This window comes from Schistocerca serialis, unplaced genomic scaffold, assembly GCF_023864345.2.
Source record: "Schistocerca serialis cubense isolate TAMUIC-IGC-003099 unplaced genomic scaffold, iqSchSeri2.2 HiC_scaffold_429, whole genome shotgun sequence".
Lineage (NCBI taxonomy): Eukaryota > Metazoa > Arthropoda > Insecta > Orthoptera > Acrididae > Schistocerca > Schistocerca serialis.
Genome location: NW_026048006.1, coordinates 20,001 through 25,880, shown reverse-complemented (window position 1 = coordinate 25,880; position 5,880 = coordinate 20,001). Strand labels below are relative to the sequence as shown.

The 5,880-nt window shown below is 51.3% G+C and overlaps 1 non-coding gene across 1 annotated transcript in view; it reads left to right on the top strand.

Annotated features, from left to right (window-relative positions):
- Positions 1-5,361: 5,361 nt before the first annotated feature.
- LOC126446784 (small subunit ribosomal RNA) overlaps positions 5,362-5,880 on the top strand; it is a 1,909-nt gene continuing 1,390 nt past the window's right edge. The window contains exon 1 of the ribosomal RNA XR_007583446.1: positions 5,362-5,880. This exon is cut by the window's right edge and continues 1,390 nt beyond it. This is a non-coding gene — a ribosomal RNA (small subunit ribosomal RNA).

Here is a 5,880-nt window from a genome sequence, read left to right as displayed (position 1 = left end):
CTCCCTCAGCATGAGCTCCTGCAACGACGATACCGCCATCTATGGGACGCCAAGCCGACTAAGACATCGATGGGCCCACAGTGCCCATCTTTCGACGCCACCCACAAAGCATGCAGCCTGTGTCGACCACAGCACCCAAACGCCAGTGCCTCTGCCGCACGAAGTCGTGGACCGGCAATCACACCACCCGCACCCGCTCGTGCCCCACCCCAACCGCCAAACTCGCAACGCCAGCGGATGAACGGCGGAAGTTTCCCGCAGTCGTAATGTGCAATCCACACCTATAACTTGCGTTTCATGAAGAGTTATGTCCAATATGCGACATTCCCGCTGTCCCTATACATGAGCTGCGAGCTGTACCACGTACAAGCTACAGACGCGATCGCATTGCTCACTGTACGGATTCCCATGCCGAGCGATCAGCTAGGAAGCGCCCCATCCACGTCGGTACCCTTGGGCGTTGCACTCGCAGTCGCAAAAAACGTTGGGCAAATATATTTCTCCGATGCTGAGCGATCAGCTAGGAAGCGCCCCATCCATGTCGGTACTCGTACGCGTCGCACTCGCAGTCGCAAAAACGCTGGGCAAATATATTTCTCGGAAGAGTAATGACAGTCCGAGCCTCCTGCGTGGGAAGAGTCTTTCTAGGCCCTGACCCACGGGAAGCGTGTAGCTTCCCCCATCCCGGACATTTCACGTCGTCACACTACCGGTATTGACTAATAGACTGATTGCTGATAATCATTAGCCACACACTGGGGGAAACGGCCGACAGGGGCGGCAACATAGTGGAGCCGCAGTGTCACTAATGTACAGAGATAGAACAGTTTTCGACTGGAACCAGAGTAACCGTATACACGGCACTGATTAGTAATAGATGCAGAGCCATCAGAATACAGATAATATATACAACCGTCCCTATACATGCTGAAAGACTCTGCACACAATGAGAACCACACGTCAGCCAGACACTATCACACACTACTCTCTGCCTCTAACAGGCACACACACAATATCTAACCACCAGCATGGAAGAACATCCGGTGCATCCTCTCCGCCACATTACACAATCCACACTATCATAACCAGACCGGGAGGTCCACCCAGAAAACAGAATATCCCACCCTTCCGACATCCGCCATTGCTCAGCTAAGCCACGAACACCCACACATGTCCTACACAGGGGTGCACCCAACATCACAATACTGCCTCCTGTCACAGTACACAAACAATGGCAGGAATGAAAGACACAGATCTGCCACAACCTTGGAATCGGAGCGCCGCCTGTCATGAGCCACAAGTGCATCCTGACGTGACAAATCGGATGATCCCGCAGGCATGCACTTACGATAATCACTATCAACGAACCTGCCGCCCCCTCCCCCCCCCAAAATACACCTTTCCCTACAACGTGTACCTTAACCTAAGCTATATTGTACCTTAACCTAAGCGATATTGTACCTTAACCTAAGGTATATCGTACCTTAACCTAACCTACATTGCGCCTTCACCTAACCTACGTTGTACCTTAACCTAACCTACGTTGTACCTTAACCTAACCTACGTTGTACCTTAACCTAACCTACGTTGTACCTTAACCTAACCTACGTTGTACCTTAACCTAACCTACGTTGTACCTTAACCTAACCTACGTTGTACCTTAACCTAACCTACGTTGTACCTTAACCTAACCTACGTTGTGCCTTAACCTAACCTACGTTGTGCCTTAACCTAACCTACGTTGTGCCTTAACCTAACCTACGTTGTGCCTTAACCTAACCTACGTTGTGCCTTAACCTAACCTATGTTGTGCCTTAACCTAACCTATGTTGTGCCTTAACCTAACCTATGTTGTGCCTTAACCTAACCTATGTTGTGCCTTAACCTAACCTATGTTGTGCCTTAACCTAACCTATGTTGTGCCTTAACCTAACCTATGTTGTGCCTTAACCTAACCTACGTTGTGCCTTAACCTAACCTACGTTGTGCCTTAACCTAACCTACGTGTGCCTTAACCTAACCTACGTTGTGCCTTAACCTAACCTACGTTGTGCCTTAACCTAACCTACGTTGTGCCTTAACCTAACCTACGTTGTGCCTTAACCTAACCTACGTTGTGCCTTAACCTAACCTACGTTGTGCCTTAACCTAACCTACGTTGTGCCTTAACCTAACCTACGTTGTGCCTTAACCTAACCTACGTTGTGCCTTAACCTAACCTACGTTGTGCCTTAACCTAACCTACGTTGTGCCTTAACCTAACCTACGTTGTGCCTTAACCTAACCTACGTTGTGCCTTAACCTAACCTACGTTGTGCCTTAACCTAACCTACGTTGTGCCTTAACCTAACCTACGTTGTGCCTTAACCTAACCTACGTTGTGCCTTAACCTAACCTACGTTGTGCCTTAACCTAACCTACGTTGTGCCTTAACCTAACCTACGTTGTGCCTTAACCTAACCTACGTTGTGCCTTAACCTAACCTACGTTGTGCCTTAACCTAACCTACGTTGTGCCTTAACCTAACCTACGTTGTGCCTTAACCTAACCTACGTTGTGCCTTAACCTAACCTACGTTGTGCCTTAACCTAACCTATGTTGTGCCTTAACCTAACCTATGTTGTGCCTTAACCTAACCTATGTTGTGCCTTAACCTAACCTATGTTGTGCCTTAACCTAACCTATGTTGTGCCTTAACCTAACCTATGTTGTGCCTTAACCTAACCTATGTTGTGCCTTAACCTAACCTATGTTGTGCCTTAACCTAACCTATGTTGTGCCTTAACCTAACCTATGTTGTGCCTTAACCTAACCTACGTTGTGCCTTAACCTAACCCATATTGTACCTTAACCTAACCCATATTGTACCTTAACCTAACCCATATTGTACCTTAACCTAACCCATATTGTACCTTAACCTAACCCATATTGTACCTTAACGTAACCTAATTTGTGCTTAACGTAACCTAATTTGTGCCTTAACGTAACCTAATTTGTGCCTTAACGTAACCTAATTTGTGCCTTAACGTAACCTAATTTGTGCCTTAACGTAACCTAATTTGTGCCTTAACGTAACCTAATTTGTGCCTTAACGTAACCTAATTTGTGCCTTAACGTAACCTAATTTGTGCCTTAACGTAACCTAATTTGTGCCTTAACGTAACCTAATTTGTGCCTTAACGTAACCTAATTTGTGCCTTAACGTAACCTAATTTGTGCCTTAACGTAACCTAATTTGTGCCTTAACGTAACCTAATTTGTGCCTTAACGTAACCTAATTTGTGCCTTAACGTAACCTAATTTGTGCCTTAACGTAACCTAATTTGTGCCTTAACGTAACCTAATTTGTGCCTTAACGTAACCTAATTTGTGCCTTAACGTAACCTAATTTGTGCCTTAACGTAACCCATGTTGTGCCTTAACGTAACCCATGTTGTGCCTTAACGTAACCCAATTTGTGCCTTAACGTAACCCATGTTGTGCCTTAACCTAACCTATATTGTGCCTCAACCTAACCTATATTGCGCCTTAACCTGACGCACGTTGTCGCTGAACCTGCTCTGTAATTGTTATGCAACTCGTTAAATTAGTGTAGTGTTGCCTAACCGCAACCCTCGCAATATAGTTCGCTATTCGCACTGCCCGGTCCCCTGTGTATCGCGTCATGTTAAACACCTTGCAGGTGTTGCTGACTTTCCACATGCTCCTGCTATACACTGTAATGTGGATAGCAGCAGGACGTACATGCCCCCCCCCCCTTCCCCCCTGCCTTCGCAAGCTGGTCGTTGAGAAGTTTGCATGTTCAATGCCCTTCGCATGCCGACGTACTCAGCCTACGTTGTGGTACGGCCTGTCACCTGTCCGCCGATGTACGCAAAACCCACAAACTGTACTGCACATTGGTCCGTATGTACTGAATGATACATCGTGGCACATGTGTGACCGTACGACGACTGCGCCTAGCAACGGCAGACCATACAGTCCAAATATTGTGCACGCAGCTACGTGTCGTCTCCCTATAAGAGCTGGATTGCAGTGTGGTACGCCATTCAGACGTGTGGGAGGAACGGACGCCCTGGATGGCGATCAGCATGAGCAGTCTGTTGATGTAGTGGAGCGTGTATTCGGACGTAGTCGTCTCTTCTCACACACCGTGATAGCATGTTGCACCGCGTTCCACATCTGCGACATCCTGCAGAGGCCGGCTGACAGTCGTTCGCGCAATGGACACCGCATACGTACGGGGGCTACCTTCCACGTGTTCTCGAGGCGTGCACATGTTGTTGCGTCTATGTGGGCAGACGTAGTGTGTTGTGACACCTGACACAGGCATGCAATACTCGTTGCAAATGGCGATGGACGTCTACGTTTGCTGGTGACGTTACGCAAATGAACAACAGGTAACCCGTTGTGGTGCGGTTGTTCTCGCTAGAGGTGAATCAGTGTTGGCGACGATCGGTCGAGCTATTAACCGGTTGTTTCAGGGATACCCACCATGCCCACGAACGTGAAAGGGGACCCACCATGCCCACGAACGCGAAAGGGGATCTGGGTGTGAGGCGATACGCGGCGGTGGCTGGGTGGGACCGTCCCCGGCCGGTGAGGGGGGGCCGCCCGGCGTGCTGGCAGCGCGGTGCGTGGGCGCACGCGCTACAGCCGGCTGGTGGGGGCGGCCAGTGGCAGGCGCGCCGGCCGACGGACGCGGCAGGCGGCGCAGCTGCGCGCCGGCGCCCCCTGCTCGCGGCGCCTTGCGGCCAAAGTAGGTCCTCTGCGGGCCCGGTGCGAAGCGCGGTGGCCATCTGCAGTGTGCTGGTCCGATTGAGGACTGTGTGCGCTGAGGATGCGCCGCCGCCCGGCGCTCGGCGCCGCGACGCCGTCTGCTGCTCGGTCGCCCCAGCGGTTCTCGCAGGTGGTTTGTATCGCAGCTGTGCGGACGTGTTGGCGCGTGCGCTGTGCTGGGAGAGTTCGCTTCGGCACCCAAGTGGGGCTTTTGTCCTTCTGTGGCGCTGGCGTTGGAGCTGCCGGTCACCGTAGGTGGCGCGTGTTGTCTCCCGCCGGCAATGCCACGACAGCACGCTCCCGGGCCTCTGTCGGCAGCGGCAAGCTCAGTTGGGAGCACGGGTGGTCGCACCTAAAGCGTCTACTCGCCTAACTCCGGGCGATTGCGCCTCTCTCGAACCCGACCAAGTACTTAGGACGGCGCTGCGCGCCGCCGGGACCTGAGAGGGTTTCGAGGTGTGTTGTGCAGGGGAGCTCAGCCTCCTCCTGTTTGCAGAATAATTGAGCGGACGCTTGCGTGTTCGCGCGGGCCCCCGGGACACACTCCCGGGCGGCCGGCTGCTCAGCTCTAGTTGACGCAGCTCCCTGGTTGATCCTGCCAGTAGTCATATGCTTGTCTCAAAGATTAAGCCATGCATGTCTCAGTACAAGCCGCATTAAGGTGAAACCGCGAATGGCTCATTAAATCAGTTATGGTTCCTTAGATCGTACCCACGTTACTTGGATAACTGTGGTAATTCTAGAGCTAATACATGCAAACAGAGTCCCGACCAGAGATGGAAGGGACGCTTTTATTAGATCAAAACCAATCGGTCGGCTCGTCCGGTCCGTTTGCCTTGGTGACTCTGAATAACTTTGGGCTGATCGCACGGTCCTCGTACCGGCGACGCATCTTTCAAATGTCTGCCTTATCAACTGTCGATGGTAGGTTCTGCGCCTACCATGGTTGTAACGGGTAACGGGGAATCAGGGTTCGATTCCGGAGAGGGAGCCTGAGAAACGGCTACCACATCCAAGGAAGGCAGCAGGCGCGCAAATTACCCACTCCCGGCACGGGGAGGTAGTGACGAAAAATAACGATACGGGACTCATCCGAGGCCC